We start from the raw sequence: 22,091 nt of genomic DNA on the forward strand, positions 1-22,091 counted from the left end.
GCTCTAGCGTGCGGCACAGTTTTATTCCTGAGGGCCAGTGAGAGCCCATGCAGCAGTTTTGCTGGTTTACAGCTGCCTAGCAAGTAGTGGGCAGCTGCACCGTTTAGGCGCCATTTGAGAAAGAGTCCCGGAGTGGGACAGAAGTGGCACAGAGGTGCCAAGCTTTCCACAGCTACGCAGCACTTAGTGCCAGCTGCAGCGTTTAGGCCCTGTTCTTGTTCTCAGCTGCCCAGCAAGTAGTGGGCAGCTGCAACATTTAGGTTTGCGCAGATGGCGCACCCCTGACTGGCGCTGCTTGACAGCGCCCCCTGACATTCTGGTCATGGGCATCTAGCCCCCCTTTTGGAGATGGCCAGTTGGCCAAAGGGCTGGTATGTGGATAGGGTGCAAGGCTTTTTGATGTGCATGGAAATGTATTGTTTATAGTATATTTTGCGCACCCTGTATTTGATACCTCTAAAACTGTGGTTTATGATTATGAGGTTGTTTTACCTATGTAGGTTTGTGTTAGTGAGATTGTACTTCACTCTGTGCTTTACGCCCCTAAATGTGAGTTATACTTAGGAAGTAGGGTCTAATGTGTTTAGACTAGTGAGAGATGGCATAATGTGTTTATGCTGGTGAGGTTGGCGCAGAATGTAATTCACGCCTGAAATGACTGTGCATACTGTAAAGTTATGTTACAGGTTGAGGTGGAGTACGGTGATTACCAGTAGTTACTGGTTGTAGGTTTTTGATCTATGTTACTTGTACCAATTTCTGCTAAGTGTTGATCCTGACAGTGGGCCACGTGGCCCTGCCCTGTGCAAATAATCCCTTGTGAATATTGCCCATGCCAGTTGGCACAATGTACATTGCGTGATTACTATCTGATGTGTTGTGGAGAATACAAAAGTTATTTTTATATAACCTTGTGTGGAGTTCTTTTTGAAGTGTGCCTGGGATGTTGTTGCTGTGTGCACGTGCAAATGCTTTACACATTGCCTCTGAGATAAGCCTGACTGCTCGTGTCAAGCTACCAAGGGGGTGAGCAGGGATTATCTTGGTGTGTGACTCTCTTGCCCTGACTAGAGTGGTGGTTTCTGCCTGGCTTTGGCGCAAACCTTAGCCAACCAGAAATCCCAGTTCTAACACAGTTGCAGCAGTTACAATGTCCAGCTGTAAGATTGATGATGACATCTTAGCAGCTATTGCTGCTACAGAGAAGGGAGATAAATACCCACAGGGCTTCCCTTCTAAGTACTCTTATCATTAAAGTCCCAATAAAGTTCCCTATATGAGAATAAATGAGGTTGGTAACAGGTTGATTCCAAACGTGGACCTCAGACTTTTATTGATAACATGTGGCTTCGGCACATGCAGGCATTTCAGCGACTGTCTCTATCTAACAGCAGCGTTACTGTATAAACAAACCCGTAATTATGTGCTTTCATGTCACCTTTGTCAGCAGATTAAACCTTCAACTGCAACACGCCTGCCACAACCACAGCTGTACATCCCTAATAAACCACTTGGTTGTGTTTATTTAGATCACAGCGGCCCATTTTCTTCAGATACTGCATATAAGTTTATCAAGGTTTCAGTTGATTCGTGCACATGTTTTCTTTGGGTGTGGCCACAACGCAGTGCTGATGCACAAACTGTCATCAGAGATTTGTGTGTCTTTGTGGGAATTCTTGCATGTGGCACCTTCCATTTTGACCAGGGTCCCGCATTTGCATCTAAGGCGTACAAGGATGCCATGAGGTATTTTGGCGTGCAATTCAAATAATTGTTTCCATACAGGCCTGAGGCCAACTCGGTTGTGGAGCCAATGAATCGTGAGTTAAAGCAATCCTTGACAGCTAGAGAAATGAGAGAGGGACCGATTTTACCGTATAAATATCCTGGGTCATCCTTATCACTTAGCCAGCATAAACCCCTGTGTAGGCCCTTCTGTTCAAAATTATAGGCCTTGGTTAGATTGGCCAGAGTGCTGCCATTTTCTGTTAAGCAAGCACAGAAGGCATTTCTGATCAAGATTTTATTCAGCTCCACCCACTGCGAGGCTTCTCGCTTCAGTTTAAGCCCCCACCCTACTTGTGTGCTAAGTTCACGAGCGTTAAAGTTAAACATCCCCTCTGTTATTTCAATATTAAATGGACCACATCCTAAGGCTGTGCATGAGAAAAAGAGAACTTCCCACCGCAGCTACGCCAAGCTGGAGTCATGGATGGGGCAACAGGACATACAGACTGGTACATACACATATAAATAAAATCCTTTTGCGCAATAAAAACACTTTTCTGCTGCCCAAAGCAAATTTATGACAAACTTCCAATAAACGAGGCATGACCTTTAGTCTAGTCTAGTATACGTGCCGCAGTTACTGGAAGGGCTGCATTTGAATGTATGGATGGGAGGATGGGAGATAGCGGTCTGACATAGGACCGCGTAGCAGCAGCTCGCCGGAGCTCCGATGACCAAAAGGAAATAAAAGGATCACTCCCTCTTTCAAACGATACAATTATGAACTAACTACTTGTAAACGTATCGCTATGGTGCTACATGGTACTTGAGCTCTAAATCGCATACATTTAAAGGATATCGAAGGTACTTTAAAAAAAAAAAAAAAAACGGAGCACTCATCTTCCCCGTGATGCCAAGCGACATCAAAGGCTTACCTTCAGGGGAGACGTAGGCGTGAGCAAGCAGCAGCAGCTAATCCTTGTTTTGCTTAACCGAGTAATTTTGAAAACACTGAGCGCTGTCCCGCTCGGGTGCTCTCTGTGTGCTCCTTGCTCGTTGGGCTTCATTCAAACGCTGCAGCCGCAGGTACATAGCTGTCTGTTTGAACCGGATCTAGCGGCTCAAACAGACTCAGAGGTTTCCTCTAAAGTTCTACGAATACTGTGCCACGTCAATTCCTCTTTTGATTGCCTAGCAGAGCCCGGCGATATGCCCCCTAAGACGGTATCAGCGGTGTCATCCGCTGCAGCTCGAGCAAGATTAGCAAAAGCAGCTTGAACGCTTCGGGAAGAAACGGACCGGATTCAGAGGAATGGAGGCGGAACCGAGAGCATCTCTACTCCTGTAGGGAGGCGCAGAGGGAAGACAAAGAAACCCCCCTCAACCGAATGTTCCCCAAGGCAGGAGGCACTTGCTGTGAGAAGGAAAATGAATAATCAACCACAGTTTTCCTCTGGTGGATCAGTTATGGATCTCTTAATGCGAAAACAAGCTACTAAAGGTAGAAATCAGTCTGGGATGAGCCCTTTAAACCTGACTCAACCTGTGATTGATATCCAGCCCTTGCAGATTTCATCGACCGATGAGCATTCTGTCCCATCTCTCCCGACTCTGGAAACTGTAAGTACTTTGAGTTGTGGGGCAGTGATAGAGCCTAGCGAGCCCAGCGAGGTTTGTAAGAGCACAGGGGTAGCTTCCAATGATGAACTGAATGAGCACGGCACAGCGGGGCTTTGCATGTCCTTTTCTGGCGAAAGTGCAAATGTACTTGGAGTCCTAGAAGTGCAAGATGAGTTAGGGGGTCAAGTCAGTAAATTGAATACCCCTATCCTAGAACAAACTTTGATCCTGACGGTGCCCAATCCTACGGCAACTCCAGAACTCTGTATTACCAGCCCCACAATAATCGCTATAAAACCCATCCTGCCCCCACTTATCTCAGAACCTGAATTGCTATCAAACGTTGTGCAGGCAATGCGCTCGTTTTTAGAAGGGGATAAAGAACCTTCCGAATTCTATTCTTTTTCCGATGAAGCGGGGTGGAGATAGAAACAGAGGGTTCTGCAGAATCAGAGACTGAGTCTGACTTGGAGTCTTCAGGTGGGTCTGATGAGGAACCTGGGTCGGAATATATCTGCAGCTCCTCCGAAGGCAACCTCGAAGAAAATTTAAAGGTCAACACAGTACATGCCAAGCCAATCTCTAGTTCTAGACCGCTGTAAAGCCGCACCGAGGAGGATCATCCCCCTTCAAAGTTGTCCCTCTCCCCCACACAAGAGTCCGAGCACCCTAATTCCAGCGAATTTCCACCAACAGCGGTGGAGACTATCCTGCAAGTCATTGCAGCTCATAGGGAGGAGATGACCCTTGATAGTAAAAGATCTAGAGCTGAAATTTGGAAAGTCCAAGGGGTGGTTAGAAAGCTCACAAAGTCTTGCACTGCATTTGGGGAGAGAGTAACTGAGATCGAGTCAAGAGTGCTCCTTAACGAGAATGAGGTTATGGTTAATACAGAAAAAATTAAGTTGCAAGAAGCCGAATTAGTGGATGTGAAATGGAAACTTGAAGATTTTGAGAACCGGCAGCGCCTTAGTAACCTACGCATTTTAGGAATCCCTGAAAATATCGAGGGCGAGAACATCCGTACTTTTGTAGTGAAAATGTTCAGAGAATCAATGCCCAAATTGATTGATTGGAACTGGGACGTGGAAATACAACGAGCCCATCGGATCCCATTTAATTTACTTACTAAACCTGGTGTATATCCACGAGCTATTTTGGTTTATTTTGGAAATTTTTTGTTAAGGCAGATAGTGGCAGAGAAAGCCAGGCCTGATCGTAAGCTGAAGTTTAATGATTGTTCTTTTTTTACAAGGCCTGACTTTTGTCATGCATTGGTTGAGCGACGATGGCGATTACGCTCACTGATTAAGCCCTTTCAGGACAAAGGAGCCCAGGCCTTTCTGAATAATCCAGCTAAGCTAAAGGTTGTTCGTGGAGGACAGACCAAAGTATTCACTTCAGAGATTAAAGCCAAAGCTTATTTAGATGAGATTTAAAACGAGGTCCGCTAGGAAGATCTTTGGTCATAACTCTGTTACTTTTTTTGTAGAGGTCTTGGTAAATTCAATTGATTTGTTTCTTTTTTTAATGTATTTTCAATCTTTATCTTGTGGCTGGTGATCCTATGGTGACTGTATACTAGAAATCAAGGAGGTAGCTCAGGTGTAGCTCTGCTTTCCATCACCCAGACTCTGGTAGAGTCTGAATGCCTTTGGTTGGGGGGAGGGTGTTCAGGGGGAGGGTTGTTCAGGGGTGGCAGGGTAGGGTGGGGTGTGGAGGGGGGTAGCAGCTAAATCAAAAAAAAAATCAGGCCAGTTAAAAGATATCACAGTGTGTATGAAGTACAATAAAATAAGTGGTAAACAAAATAAGTCACGGTTGCATATTAAGCATACTCAGCTAATTTTTGGTAATACAGGTTGGCCAATCTACTGTTATGATAATGGGTAAGCTAACTATACAAACATTGAATGTAGGGGGATTACTGACTGCTAATAAACGACAGCTCCTGGCTGAATCGATTCGTCTAAATCCAGTCGACATCCTGTGTCTCCAGGAGACACACATACCCTGGGAGAAAAGATCACTGTATAAATTGAGGGGTTATAACTTATTAGCAAGCTCAACTCAAACTTCAAATATAAGGGGTGTGGTGATTTTGGCAAAAACCCATCTTGGGGCGGCTATGCGCCAACTGTCCTTATGGTAGGTGGACGGTGGTTAAATTGGCCTTGGGTATTACAATCTGTACCATCTATGGTTCAAATCAAGATGAACCAGCTATTTTTGAATTCTTAGAAACAGAGCTTCCAACCTGGCAGGGACCCATTATTGTCTGTGGGGATTTTAACATCTCCCTTAAAGTACAACCAGGCATAAATCCCCTTCAACAGAAATATGTAGGCCGCAAACCTAAGGTGTTTAAGGCTCTTACCAGATTGGCAAATAGTTTGGGTTTAGTCAATTTTTGGAATCATATAAACAAGGATGATCCAGGGTATACATATTTTTCGAATCCTCATCAGAAACATGTTAGGATTGATTATTTCTTTGTTTCACACGATCTTGTTGCACAATCCTCAATTAGCAAATATCCCAAGATTATTTCGGACCACAATCCGCTTATTTTGACAACAAAAACACCTGACTCCTCTAGTCAGCGTAGGCCTTGGACGTTTGACCACAAATTGTTGGTGAACAGTGAATACATTACTCATATTAAACAGTGGACGAATCAATTTTTTGAGGTCAACCGTTTTAGTGCATCGAGGAATATAGTCTGGGACAGGTGTAAAGCATTTCTTAGAGGTGAAACCATTAGTTTTTAAAATAGGGCTAGGAAACAGCAAGACAACAAATATAATCTAAAGATACAAGCCCTAGTGAAAGCAGAAGAAAAACATATTACACAAATTTCACGGGGTTGTGACGCGAAGCACGAGATGTATCAGGTGGCATTGCTAAAATCAGATCTTAATCATAGTCTTAGCCAGAGAGCTGCCCAAACTTACAGAACATATAGGAAGGATGTATACAAGAGCGGAGAAAAGGTTGGCAGACAGTTAGCACTACGTACGCGGCAGAAGAATGTCACTAAAAATATCACCTCTATTCATGATAATGGTCAGATATACACCCAAACGTCTGATATAGCTACGCGATTCCAACAATATTATCAGAAATTATATACTGAGGACGTAGCTTATACTGAAAGAGATTCCTCGGTTTATTTAAACAATTTACTTAATTCCCCAGAGGAGGAAATGAGTCTTGATGATCTCTCTCGCAACGATCTGGAAAAAGAAATTACAATAGAGGAGGTACTGGCTGCTTTGTCTGCACTTTCACCTGGCAAGGCCGCAGGCCCTGATAAAATTCCAATCGATTTATACAAAATATTGAGCCACCAGCTTGGGCCTCTTCTCCATGACCTATTTTTAGGCATTCAATATAATGGGATCCCCCCTCAATCCTGGAACGAAGCCAATATAGTTGTATTCCCAAAGAAAGGCAAACCCCTGGAATTTGTTACTTCTTATCGTCCAATCTCGCTAATCAATTCGGACTCTAAATTATATGCTAAAGTGATGGCTGCCAGACTGAGTGGGGTCATTGAACATCTGGTCTCCCCGTGGCAACATGGCTTCGTCCCTGGGAAGGGGACTACTGACCATGTCAGCAGGGCTATCACTTTATTCGATGCCATGTCTGTTATGGGGGGTCAGATGTCAATGATCCTCTTGGACACGGAAAAAGCTTTTGACCGTGTCTCTTGGGCATTTCTATGGGCGGTCATGTCATGTCTTAATTTCGGCCCCAAATTTTTGAAATCCATTAAATCCATGTATTTATCTCCCAAAGCAAAGATTCAGGTATTAGGGTATGATTCTGGCTACATTAATATTTCTAGGGGCACCAGGCAGGGATGCCCTTGTTCCCCCCTTTTATTTGCACTATATATTAACCCCTTAATTTTAAAACTTCTCGAGATTCACCTAATTAAGCCAGTTGTCTGCGGTCAATATAATACGAAAGTGCTAGCATATGCAGACGACATAGCGGTTGTTACACCCGATCCCTCGGAGGCCATGAACACAATTGAGAGTGTGACCTCTGAGTATGATAATTATTCGGGCTATTGTCTTAATATTGGGAAAACAGTAATAGTATGTACTGACAATATTGACTGCTCCGATGCTAGGGTAGCTAGTAAAGCTACATACTTGGGAGTTGTGATTAGTTCAGATATCAAACGTATTATAAAACTAAATTATGATCCTCTCCTGGACAGAATTAAATCAGACCTAGATCGTGTAAATAGTCTGTACCTCTCAATCATTGGTAGAGCCAATTTTTTAAAAATGAATGTGCTCCCTAGGTTTTTATACCTATTCCATGCTATCCCCCTAGCCATTGACGATAAGATTCTAAAACTGTTAAACTCTTTTATGTCCAAATTTATTTGGCAGCATGGCAAAATTAGGAGGTCACACAAACTGTTGTCTTTACCACTGGAGAGAGGAGGGCTCGCTATCCCCAACTCTACTTTGTACCATTGGGCCGCCTTTTTACAAATTTTTGCTATTTTGATTAATCCAAAATGCCGAGTTGACAATAGGGAAATCAAGCCAATACCATCGATATATGAGCTTCTGCTCGGGAGCAACGCGGAAGGCTTGTTTTTGCAATACACAGATTCTTCTTATTACAGAAATAATTGTAAATTTGCAACCATAACCAGTGCCCTTAAGGTTTGGAATAAGATTAATAAACATATGCAAATTAGTAAAATCAATATGTATACACCCTTGTGGCATTCGACTCTTACATCTGGTTTAGATTTTGATGCTATAGCAAAAAAATGGGAGTTGCTCTGTATCAAAACGGTCAATGATTTTTTGGTCAAAGGTTTTGAAACTACCTTTCTGGATTTGAAATTGAAATATAATTTACTTAATGGAGACTATCTTAAATTTGTTCAACTGTTTGCTAAACTTAAAGCTAACGAATCATCAGTCGACATGTTAAGCATTGAACTGCTTGATTTAATGGGAAGATTTAAGATCAGAATTGGCAGACTGTATGATATTTTAATGACCAAAATTCAGGATGATCTTGAGAAAATTGAGGTAACGTGGGCAGCGAAGCTCGATAATCCAAATGTTGATGTGTATAAAGGTATTGAGTTGTCAAACCGTCTTCTTATGTCTAGTAACCTCAAAGCCCAGTTGTACAAAACCATGTTCAGTCTGTACTATACCCGGGCTAAGTTACATGCTTGGGGAAAAAGAGAAAATGATTTGTGTCCCAGATGTGCAATGGGTCCTGCTGACAGTATTCATATGTTCAGTAGCTTTTGCAAGCTTGATGCAATTAAAAGTATGATGGCAGAATATTGGGAGGTACTATTCGGTCACAGACTCCCCGAATCTGATTGTTCATTTTTAATGGGCTATGATAGTTCTCTAAAGTTTTCAAGAGGGGAAAAAAGACTTGTATTTATTGGCACAGCGGTACTAAGAACTATTTTGTCCGCAAGTTGGAAAGTTTCGGATCCTCCCAGCTTCCAGATGTGGTTAGCCCGCTTTTTAGCGGTATATAGCTACGAGACTTCAATTTATGCTACAAGAGGACTGAAAGCCAGGAAAATGGGAGATTCAATTTGGAGCCCGGTATTTCACTGGAAGGCTGGAATTAATCCGACCATAAGAGACAGCATTTAGTTTATAGGGTAGTGGTTATTGGTTATTGGTAATTTGTTATTTGTTTCTCTTTATCTTTCTGCTTGTACTGGATACCATGATAATATGTTGTGTCTTCATTATAACTTGCTGTGTATCCTGTGTACTTTCCTGGTTCAATAAAAAAAAAAAAAAAAAATGAATGTATGGATGGGAAAGGTACGAACCAGGCCGTAAGTGATGCAGGTAGGATAAGTGGCATGGGGTGGCGTGAGATGACGTTACCATAGACTTCTCACCGCCTTAAAGAATATAAAAGGAGGTTGGCAGAGACATCTTTGAATTACATCTCGTAAGTGAGTCTTTCCCAAGGGTTACTTGAGAGCCCTTGTACATGTACTTTAAATGTGCTGCTCTATTTTATATTCTGCCATATGTAATTTTGCATTTGCTATTTTATCTTTTAACCCTGTTTTTTCCCTTTATTACATCTAAAAGTGTTAAAATTGTAATTACAGGATTTCTCACTTATAGGCAAATGTGAGTATTCCCAGATAAAATGTGCTTTGCTTTTTTACTACATTTTGCCTCAAATCATAAATGTGTCTTTAAGGTTTTAGACTCTTTCTCTCTAGCAGTATAAAGGTTTGTATTCAGTAAATGCTTGTATTCAGTAAATGCAATATTCAGTAAATGCAATGTTCAGTAATAGAAATCTGATCCAAGTGGCTATCTGAGAATGCGGAGCATTGGATTCAGAAGTAATGTGATTTTTATGCCTTTATATTGAAGTTTCTTGAAGTTGCATCTTCTTAATAAAACTGTTAAACTTTCAGCCTCAGTTTCCATGGCTCACATATCTGTTTTTCTATTTTTAGATCAAGTGTTCCTGGACATCCTGGTACAAATTAAGGTGCCCCTTTGTCCCTAGCTCACTCTCGCGTTCGTCCCAGCGCAGGCACTCTGAGCCATGCATCCAGCCCCTTGCCCTTCTGCCCTGTAAAAAATCTCCCTCTAACAAATTCAAATATTCGTCTCCAAACATGCCTGAGGCCAACTCAGTTGTGGAGCCAATCAATCGTGACTTAAAGCAATCCTTGACAGCTGGAGTTATAGGTACTGGCAGGAGCTGGTTCTCCCCTTGGAACAATCATACTGAAATGACCCTTGATGTTTGAGAATCATTGATATCAAATGAATCATTTAATGTTTCTAGCATGGACCCCCTAGGTTTGTTGGTTTGGCAAACAAATTCTCATTCTTGTCACCAGCATTTTCTGGGCAAGGTCCCTGGTTACGTATAAGATAGACCAGATCCACGTTTTTTAGCTCCCATTTGGTTACAACCTATTCAGTAGGACAATTATGTAAAAAATGGTTGAAACACTTAAACGTGACATCAGTGAAACAATATGTATCTTTGTTAACAAATGAAATTGAGTTGACAGATTTTGTAAAAGGGCCCACAGGTCCTAGATCAAAGGGATTTCTTTATGCTATTTACAATAAAGTCTGGAAGCTGTCAGAGATTGAAGCTGCTTCGCGTCTAAGGGCAACAGACCATGCTAATTTAGAAAAAGTGCTTGCAGTAGTTGATAACAGCATAAACACTCTGTCTTCCTTACACATCGGACACTATTGTTTCATCTGTTGTGGATGTTGTACATGATGAGGTGTCTGTCTTGTATCATGGTCAAAATCAATTGCTTTCAATCATGCAGTTTGCATTGACTTTGCAAACTTTAAAGATGGGTAAGGTTCCTTGGGGTTATATGATAGTGTCATCATTATTTTTGCCATTTAACTTGACAGATAGACAACAGTTTATGTCCATGAAGGATAATACATACACTCTGTTACACATTAGAACGTTTGATCATTTGCCATTTTCAGTGGCTGAAACTTAATAAAGCTACACTTTTCCTTGTTTAAATTTAGTTCATGCATGAAACATTATCCCTTGGGCCAATATGAACCCCTAGGTAGCACATTCCTTCATGAGGTGTGGTCGTTACCATTCACATACAGATGCCTACGGGATGACAAAGAGGTGTACTTAACTGGGGAATTGTGTGTTTCCTCACCTGATCATTCACTTGTGTGTAAAAATATTCAATTGCATGGCGCTTGTAACTTAACAGCCCCAAATTTGGCATGTGTTTTAAAGGGTATTCCAGTAGCTGCTGTCACACCTATGTTTACCCTGCTTGCAAACTGTAGCTATTTGCTTTTAAATAATGAAGATTGCTGTGTCATGCTTGCTGGTATTTCTTACTTTGTAACAGTCTCACAATGTGTGGTTTGCTGTAAAAATTTGCGATTTCCACCCCCACATGGGCGGCTCGACATCTTGGTTTGGCCTTCTATTCCAACCTTGAAGGCAGAGTTCAATAAATTGAGTAATAGCATTATTGTCCGAAAAAGAAGGTGTGCTCACATCTTCCAGTGAAATACTTGTCCTTCAATTGGCTAACACCCGCAGGTGCAATCACTTCTTAATACTGACCTCCCACTTTATTATGGTGCCTTGATCCATACCATTTTCAATGCCTCTACTTCTGCAGGCTTGGCCCATTTTTTTAAACTTGTTGGCTCTGGCCTTTTGACTTCCTTCCAAACTAAGGGGCTGATTATGATGGCGGATGGTCCTGAGTCCGTCTGCCACCATAGAGTAGGAGGGACCGTCTGCAGAGGCAGCAGCGGTCCCTCTGTGCAGATTAGGATGTGACCGCCAGGGTGGCGGTCACATCCTCTATTTTTAACATTGCGGTGGGTGCAGCTTCAAGCTGCACCCGCCGCAATGTAAAAAATGCATGCACGGCATTTGCGTGCACAAAGCGGCAGGCACCGCGCGGTGCCTGCCGCTTTGGTCACGCAAATGCAGGGGGGGGTACCATAGGTACCCCCAATGTGCACCCCCCACTTCCCCTTCACCCAGGGGGCCCACAACAGGCCCCCGAAGTGAAGGTCCGTATGCGTTTCCACGGCGGAAAAGCCGCCGTGGAAAAGCATACTTTCTACTCCATCATAATATGGCTGGCTGTGTCTGATAGACACCGCCAGCCCCGTAAATGCTTTTCCACCGCGGTCGCCATCCTAATTTGGCGGTGGGTCTTTCAAGCATCCGCGGTGGTTTTCCCGCATCCTCCGGGCCAGCGGTGGCTTCCGCCGTCCCGGAGGATGCGGGAAATCCGCCATCGTAATAGGCCCCTATATTTGGTGTGATACCAGCATTTTTTCATTCTATTTTTTCCAGCATCTTCGGCGGCTTTCCACTAATACTTGCCTTGGCTGCTAGGGTGCTGCTGTTGATTTGCCTGCTTTGGAATGGCTGTTTTTTTTTGTAGTTCTAAAAAGCTGGGACCGGCTGATGTGGCTTCGTAGTCATATGCTTGAATGCTATGGTACTCTGCCCCATGTCCATCTAAGCATGGCTTATGAATTGCCTTTCATTTTGCATACTTCTCTTGCATGCAATCTGTCTTCCACTGCCTGGAATGCTCCTTTGAATGGGCACTGGATCATTGCTTCTCCAACACAGTGTCTCCTGCCCCGGATTAGGAACTGCTAATGAATCCTCTTGTGGCGCATGAGCTGGAATGTATCTGTGTGCGCTTGGAGTTTTGACAGAATGGGATATCTGTGCAGCTGCACATCAATTCCTACAACTATGCTTTCTTGAAGAACACGCAGGTTGTTTTCTGATGGTGCTAGAGGCTTCCATTGTTGATGAACATGTATGTTCATTCTCCTTGCTGGAATGGGAGGCGACTCTCTTTTCTGACAATAACAATGACTTCCTCTTGGAGGCCGTTGCAACGTATTGCTCGTACACTCTGATGGATTTACTTGGCTGACTTACATCATCGTTCGGAAACTTTTTTTTTTTTTGCTGGCTTTCTTCCCCCCCTTTTTTTTAATCGTTTTTCCTAATCTTCCAATTGACATGGGTGCACTTAATTCTTGCTCAGTCTTACTTCAACTCTGTATTCTATTGAGCCCACTGTCCAATGGCTTGACCAAGGGGAGAGTGTGGTGAGGCTATGTGGTTAACTCCAGACATTGCTAAGTTAGCATAAGTGAAATATATGCTTAAACACCATTCTGCCGCTTTTGCACACAACACTACATGGCTCTGTTCTCGTAAATACCACTGCTTGCGCTTCACATGAGAACTGTCTGTTTTTCACATATCTAACCGTACACTGAGCTGTCTGTTTGCACAGCATTTTCAAGGTCAAATAACAATGTATGCCGTTCATTCACGTTGGTCAGTCTAATGCACATAGACATAAAATGAGGCACAGCTGCCCAACTGAAACTCGGGTGCTTTTTAATATGGCACTACATGCATGAGAAAGCACTTGGAGAAAACCTTTCCAACTAAGAATGAATGAACAAATGAATGAATTAATTAATATTTGTATAGTGCATGGCTAGCCTGAGCCCTCCCAGCGCTTGTGGACCGAACAAGCAGAGGAGCAGCAATGTTAGAGCAATGCCTTGAAGAGATGAGTTTTCAAGAGTTTGCGGAAGGCCAGCAGATTCGTTTTCTTCTGCAAAGTGGAGGGCAGAGTGTTCCAAAGATTAGTTGCGTTAAAGGAAAAAGAATGTCCGCCCTACCTAGTTCTTCATATTTTCTTCGGAGCGGCCAGAAAGGAGAAGCTTGAGTGGAGGTTTCTGAAAGGGTGATAGGGAGTGACAAGGGAGTGAGTGATGACCGGAATGGTGTTCGGAATTTCTCTGTGAGCCAGGCACATGGCTTTGAACTATATCCTGGCCGAGATTGGGCGCCAGTGGAGGCTCCTCAGTGCCGGTTTCGCCACCGGGGAATCTGGAGAAGTTGTCGGGCCGCAAATTTCTGAATCATTTGAAGTTCATGAATAGTGAATTGTGGAGCTCCCAGGTACAGGCATTCAGGCATTCCCATAGTTGAGCAAAAGAAAGTATTGGGCCTGTACCACAATCCGTCTTGCCTGGAAGGCAGGGAGGGGGATGGTCTTCAGCAGCATTCTCATCAGGCCGTAGCAGGTGGATGAGAGCTTAGTGGCTTGGTGGTTAAAGCTGAGGGAGCTGTCAAGCCAAGGCTCTTGATCTGTGTCTTTGGAGCTGGGGTAAGGCCAAGACAGACCGGCCACAAGAGAGCAGGGATGGAGGGAGCAGGGTTGCCCAGGAGCATAAGCTTGGTTTTGTTCCCATTGAGCTTAAGGCATGAGAGTTCCATCCACTCAGCCACTGCTTCTAGGTAGGGACCTAGGGTATCAGATGACCTCTCTGGGTGGTTTTGTACCACTATGAGCTGAGTTTCATCTACATAGGTGATGATCTTTATGCCGAATGGATGGGCAATCTCCGCCTGGGGACTCAAATAGATATTAAATAGAGTAGGGCTCAGGGAGGAGCCCTGAGGGACCCCACAGCTAAGAGGCAACTGGTTGGACACAACATCTCCTTCGAAGACTTAGAACTAGTGGTCACTGAGGAAGGACTGGAACAAGGTTAGAGCTGTGCCTGTCACTCCCATGTTTTTGAGTCGGCAAGACAAGATGTTATGGTTAGCAGTGTCAAAAGCAGCACTAAGGTCTAGGAGGATGATTGCCGCTGTGCCTCCTCGGTTCAGCAACCTCATTGCCTACTCCTTTACTAATAGAAGGGCTGTCTCGGTCCCGAGCGGAGGGCGAAAGCCTATTTTAGAATCATGGAGAAAGTTGTTAGATTCCAAGAAGAGCTGTGATTGTCCTCGGATGTGATTCATTGCATCTGATCTTGGAGGTATGGGGTTCCCCTGACAAAGCCTATAGGTCTTCTACAGTTATAATAAACAAGCTCCTATTACTGGGAGGTTGGTAAAGTGCTATAGTCCTTTTTCCACTGTCATTATAATATGATTTCCCCTTTTGTGCTTTATGGAATTGTAATAATGCTGATTGCATTATTCCTATGCATTTTTCTGATAGTATTGGCTCGTGTACTACATCTCAGAGCACGTTAGTTAAAATAAACATTTTAAATTATACCGGAGCTGGAGGTGAAGTCTTTTGTCCCTGAGACTTCAGCAGAAGGCAAGCACAGTTCAAGCACTTGGAGAATATTCTGTAGATGAAAGTCCTTCCAAAGTTCCTTCTCCTTTCCCTTGGCAATGAAGCAACCATTGCATGACAACCCAGCACACTGGCAGAGGGGCAGTGCAACTCCTGCAGCTTCCTTGGTTCTTCTCCTTGGCAGAAAGGTTTCTTGTCCATAAGTGATCAAATTTCTTGGGAACAGGGTCCCAATATTTATACCCCAAAATCCTTAAAGGCCTCTGCCTAGTACAAATCAGTTCCTGAGCAATTTGTTTACATGACTCTCTTCTTCCTTTCACTGTGCAGGGCAGAGACATCAGCCACCCCACAGGAGGTGGAGCCAGCACAGGGGAGGGAAGATACAGCTCTGGAGCACTCTGTTGACATGATTCCTCCTCTCCTTTCACAGTGCAGGGGAGAGACATCAGACTCGCCACAGGAGGTGGAGTCAGCATTGTAGAGGGAAAGCCCAGCCCTATTCAGATCACGGGTGCAACTCCTCCCTCTAATCTATATGCAGATCTCTCTATTCACTACTGGGCTGCCCCAGCCTGTCTCCTGGAATCCCCCAGCCCTGTCACTCACAAACCCAGACAAGGAATACACTGTTGTATAGCATTTTAGGACCCTAGTGTAATTTTCCTGATTCATGCTATTATATAGGTATAAATTAACCCTGGGCGAAGCACTACGCTCCGTTTGCGGAGTTTGCGGAGTTTTGGCAACTCCGCGTTCCGCGGAGTTCGCGTAGCTGCCGATAACTCCGCTATCCGGTGCGGAGCGTAGTTGTCGCGCGCTAAATAACATTGTCGCGCGCTAAATAACATTATCGCGTGCGCGGCAATGGCTTACCTTGGTTCTGCGTTCGCTTTTTCCCGGTCGCGTCGGCCACCATGTTTGTAAACCCTTCCGTGCAGCTGTGCGAACGCGATAACGTCATTGGAAGCGCGATAAAGCCATAAGGACGCGCGAGTATGTTTGTTGGTAAGATCGAGTTGCCGAACACGCAGAACCTGCAATCTTGCACAGAATAACTCGCGAGCATGTTAAAAGTTAAACCATAATAATAAATTACCATTTTGGTTAGCAAACAAGTGAGAAACCCCTCAAAGTTGTACCTTTGGATGTATTTTTTGGGGGGAAGGAGTCCTCTTTCTGTTTCTACTGTATTTTTGAATATTAAGGAGGAAGGGCTCTGGAGTTTACAACTTCCTGTTCCTGTCCACCAGGCTCCTCCCAGTGCTTTGTCCATGAGGTGGTCACTTTCATTTGGATTTTGAGCTGGCAGGATCACTTTCTGTGTGTGTTGGCTGCATTACTGCTTTTTTTGAATCTTACTGAGGACTTTTGGATTTTGAATTCTCTTTTTCAAGTAAGTTCAGTAATGTATGAGTGAGTATGATGTTGTAGACTTGTGTTTGTTTGATTTAAAATGTTTTAACTACATTATTCATTCCTTGATTTAAATTATTGATGGGTGCCTACTTTTATGAGGTCCCAACTTGTATTTCTTTTTAAATTTCATCCAGGCTACATAGAGAGGTACCCATGGGTAAAATCATAATTCTGTGTTTAAATTTTTATTCAAGTTTGTAAACAAACATCATGGCTGGCATTGGATTATGGTCATCATTCTGCAATAGCAATGTCTGCTGTGGAATTTCTGTTTGTGTAATGAAAAAGTTTTTTTATTTTTTTAAGCCAATAGCTGACCCTAGTACTCCATGTAGTTAGTGTGTAGGCATGTTTGAGTTCATTGTAATAACTTTCTGTGGTTGGCCTGGCCATGTGTTGTTGGCGGCCATTTTATGTTTCCCAGCCACTTTGGTCTTGCCATAGGCCTCCAAACTTGTGGCCTACTCTTCCAGTAGGCCAGAGGTACTAATCATAGGGTCATGAAAGGTAATCAACTGTTTTTCTGGTGTACCTCTAATTAGGAAATCATGGATGGACTGGATTGATTTAGAAAATCTTATGTTTATGTGTGGGGTATGTCAGGTTTCGGGTGTCTGTCAATTTCTGCCATTAGGTAACCCTAGGAATACAGCTCGGGTAGTTTTGGTAACGTCGCGCCGTGTGGGAACGCGACCTTACCTTTTTTGTCTTTTTCGCGCGCTCAATGTACTGGCTCGGGAACGCGATAACGACTTTTTACTCGATTCGCGTTGCCGAACACGCCGATTTTGCATTCTCGCGAACAATATGTCCCGAGTTGCATAAAAGTTCCTCGAAAATGTTTAATGTGTCCCCTGTGCTACCAAAAAGTCCTCATTTTTTGTGTTATTTACTTCTTTGGTTGTAGCTTTGTCTTCCTGGAGCATGGGCCACTCCCAGTTCCTTTCTGTCCTCTATGTAATGATTTCTTGTTTATGGTTGGGGTGACCAATTTGGGGGGTGGTGTCTGGTGTGTTCATTTTGTGAAGCAAAGCATTGTCCCTTTGGCATAGGCATTTATTGTCTGTCCTCTCTTTCTTTTCATGTAGTGGTGAGGGCCATTTTGTGTGTACTTCCTTTGTGATGATTCTGCTATGTTGTTGTTGGTGGGCAGGCTATGTGGTGGCGGCCATTTTGTGTATGCTTCCTTTGTGACTGATTTTGCCATGTGGTGGAGGCCATTTTGGGTGCATCCCCTTTCCATGTTGTCTTTGGGTGTCCCTGTCCTCCTGGCCCTATGGAGGCGGCCATTTTCTGTGTCCTTCCCTGGTCCTCTTCTTTTGCCATAGCCATCCAAGGCTTTTGTAGGTACTACCACTCAAAGCCATAGGTGCATTCAAGTTAATCAACTATTTTTGGGGTGTAACTTTAATTACACCGTGTATGGCTTTGGATTGCTTCACATTTTTTTGTAATGGTGGTACTTTTAGTTTTTTGGTTGCTTGTGTGTAGCTATTATGGCACTCCCTGCCATTAGGTAACCCTAGGAATACAGCTCGGGTAGTTTTGGTAACGTCGCGCCGTGTGGGAACGCGACCTTACCTTTTTTGTCTTTTTCGCGCGCTCAATGTACTGGCTCGGGAACGCGATAACGACTTTTTACTCGATTCGCGTTGCCGAACACGCCGATTTTGCATTCTCGCGAACAATATGTCCCGAGTTGCATAAAAGTTCCTCGAAAATGTTTAATGTGTCCCCTGTGCTACCAAAAAGTCCTCATTTTTTGTGTTATTTACTTCTTTGGTTGTAGCTTTGTCTTCCTGGAGCATGGGCCACTCCCAGTTCCTTTCTGTCCTCTATGTAATGATTTCTTGTTTATGGTTGGGGTGAGCAATTTGGGGGGTGGTGTCTGGTGTGTTCATTTTGTGAAGCAAAGCATTGTCCCTTTGGCATAGGCATTTATTGTCTGTCCTCTCTTTCTTTTCATGTAGTGGTGAGGGCCATTTTGTGTGTACTTCCTTTGTGATGATTCTGCTATGTTGTTGTTGGTGGGCAGGCTATGTGGTGGCGGCCATTTTGTGTATGCTTCCTTTGTGACTGATTTTGCCATGTGGTGGAGGCCATTTTGGGTGCATCCCCTTTCCATGTTGTCTTTGGGTGTCCCTGTCCTCCTGGCCCTATGGAGGCGGCCATTTTCTGTGTCCTTCCCTGGTCCTCTTCTTTTGCCATAGCCATCCAAGGCTTTTGTAGGTGCTACCACTCAAAGCCATAGGTGCATTCAAGTTAATCAACTATTTTTGGGGTGTAACTTTAATTACACCGTGTATGGCTTTGGATTGCTTCACATTTTTTTGTAATGGTGGTACTTTTAGTTTTTTGGTTGCTTGTGTGTAGCTATTATGGCACTCCCTGCCATTAGGTAACCCTAGGAATACAGCTCGGGTAGTTTTGGTAACGTCGCGCCGTGTGGGAACGCGACCTTACCTTTTTTGTCTTTTTCGCGCGCTCAATGTACTGGCTCGGGAACGCGATAACGACTTTTTACTCGATTCGCGTTGCCGAACACGCCGATTTTGCATTCTCGCGAACAATATGTCCCGAGTTGCATAAAAGTTCCTCGAAAATGTTTAATGTGTCCCCTGTGCTACCAAAAAGTCCTCATTTTTTGTGTTATTTACTTCTTTGGTTGTAGCTTTGTCTTCCTGGACAGGCCATGTGGTGGCGGCCATTTTGTAGGTACTTCCTTTGTGCATTTATCATTGGCCTCCCTGCTTTTGGTCTGATCTGATAGTAGGACAGACTCCCAGAGGTGGTAGTTAGTTACTAGTGAACGGGGCTGCTTTATGTAGCTGTTTCTATTTGGTCTATTTAATTACCATCATTACGGCATGTGTGTATGCCATTGCATTTCCAAGTTGGTTGTCTGGGCAGGGGGGTAGGTAACTTTTTTGTGTGTGGAATAATTTTATGACTTGTATGTGTTTTTGCCGTGAAGTTTTACAAACTCTTAGCCATGGTGTATTTTGATTTTCCTTGCATTAACCTGTCATGACTCATGTGTAGCAGGCAACCTCCTTTTTCTGTCCATGTTGGTATATGATAGGCCTGCTTGACTTTATTATTGGTTATTTCTAGCTGGGAGCTGTGGTGCTCGTACTATTAGTCTTCTTTTTTGTGTTTTATACATTGCCCTGTGTGTCTTTCAATTGTTCATGTGTTGTTGGCTTACTGCTTGTTTGACTGACGTTTTCTGTCTTCTTTGCTTGTAGGTGCACAGAAAAAGACTGAGGAGGTGCTGGCTGTTTTCATCCATCGCCCGTTCAACTGCCAGACGGACGTCCTTCAATTGTACGCCACGTGTGGGGTGTGACTCATCTGACCACACATCTCTGCAATTTGTGCTACTGAGTGCTGCTGTGTGCTGCTGACATCAGAAGAAGATGGGTCCTAAGAGAGCAGTTACCAGGTCCTCCACCACCAAGAAAGTTGCTGAGAAGAAGGTACAGAAAAAGGAAGTGTCACTTAAGGCTGGTATGGACCCCCAAACCTTTTTTGGGCCCCCAAAACGTACGCCTGCAGCAGCGGTGTCCATGGTGCAAGCTGGAGCCAGCACATCGGCATTAGCGGGGGCAAGCCACCAACCCAGGGCCAAGCACATGAGGGTCGAAGAGGTAGCCGACCTAGTGTTACAAAGCAGTGATACTGAGCCTGAACTTAACTTATCGCTGTCTCAAAGTAGCACACAATCTATGCAAGCTGAAAGTGCTGACCAACCGCCGCCAGCAGTAGATGTTCAACAACCACAACCACCGCCCGCAATAGTTGTTCAACAACAACAACCAAATCCCACAGTAGTAGTTGTTGAAGAACCACAGCACGCTATAGTACTTCCTCAAGCACAACAACCACCGTCTCCACACGCAATAGTGGAAGTTGTTCCTCCCGATGTCGGGGCAGTTCAGGAAGTAGAGCCTCATTCCGAGCAAGAAGAAGAGGAAGCCACTTCTGGAGGTGATCTACTGTCTTTAAATTTACGAAAGGAAAGGAGGGTTAGTGGCAGTGCATCGAGTTCTTCGCATAGCATCCCTTCAGATGACCTTGATGAGGATTATCATCCACGACGAAGAACTGAGCATTCAAAGGAGAGGCATCAAAAGACCAGGCTGGGAAAAAGGAAGGATCCGTCAAGGCTTGAACTTCCGGAGTTCGATGTAGGTGAACAGGATGCTGATGGTGATAAAGACGGGTCTGACACTGACAATGTCATCATCACAAGCGTTATTCCTGGTGCAGAGGATGTAGAGACCAGCATTTTCACCCTATCTAGAAGGGCTGCGATTAGTGATGAGCAGGTAGCACGTGTAACTCCTACACACTCAGCGCCCAAAGTAACACCAGCTCCCATTTTTGCATCAGCGAAGGCCCGGCAGCGTGCGACATCCAGCGCAAGCGCCACCTCAACAGAAGGAGGTAGTGGCAGTACTAGTACTGAACTGTCACATAGGGAAATGCAACCAAAAGGCTCCAGTTCATCCGGGATTGGAAGTGGGTCCTCCTCTTCCTATGGCAGGAGACAAAAGTTTAGCTCCCCAGTCTGGGATTTTTTTACGGTTCACCCACATCAGGAGAACATTGCTATATGCTCCATTTGTCACACCAATGTTAGTCGTGGTAAGATTGGTACAAACTATGGTACTGGAGGCCCAACGACCCATATGAAAAAAACACACACAATTGTATGGGAGAACCACCTTGCAAGCTTACAAAAAGATGTAAGCACTGGTGTTGGTGGGGAGGATACAGTACTACAAGGTCCACTCATGGAAGAAGAGGGAGACGATGACCTATCTGGGAGTGGTACACCAATGAGCCCTGTCGCCAGCACTGGAGTGGTGCAGTCCAAATCCTCAGCATCAGCAACTTCTCAGTGGCACCAGAGTCAGCCGGAGACACCAAGGGCAAGGAGTGAAAAGTCTGCGTTGAAAGGTGGTCCGTCTAGCAGAACAGACAGAATTACCAAGCAGCTTACCATTACTGGCATGTTTAGGCAGGAGGGAAAGTACGAGCGGAACCACCCAACAGCACGTTTGTACAATGCGAAACTTGCAAAAATGTTGGCACTGGACCTTCTCCCATTTTCATTTGTTGAGGCAGTGGGATTTCGGCAATTAGTGGCAACACTCGCCCCAAAATGGGACGTTCCCAGTCGCTACTATTTTGCAAGAGTTGCTATTCCAGCACTACACCACGACGTGCTGGGATTGATTGGGAAAGCCTTACAACAGAGTGTTGTCCATTGTATCCACCTGACAACCGACATGTGGAGCAGTCGCGAAGCCACAGCAGATTACATGTGCATCACCGCACACTGGATCTCTTTTGCAGGTGTGAAAGACAAGTTAACATCAGGCCTTCTTGATGTTGCTGGGATTTTCAATGACACTCGCAAACATGCAACTGTAGCCATGTTTGGTATGGAGAAAACTCATACTGCTGACAACATTTTGTCTGACTTTAACAGCAAGGTCTTTGAATGGCTGAAACCAAGAGGCCTTAAGATTGGTTTTGTTGCCACCGACAATGGCAGTAATGTAGTGAGGGCAATGAAAGATGGACAGTATTTCAGGGTACCCTGTTTGGCACACTGCATTAACTTAGTCGTGCAAGACTTTCTGAAACA

This window comes from Lissotriton vulgaris, chromosome 1_1, assembly GCF_964263255.1.
Source record: "Lissotriton vulgaris chromosome 1_1, aLisVul1.2, whole genome shotgun sequence".
Taxonomy (NCBI): Eukaryota; Metazoa; Chordata; class Amphibia; order Caudata; family Salamandridae; genus Lissotriton; species Lissotriton vulgaris.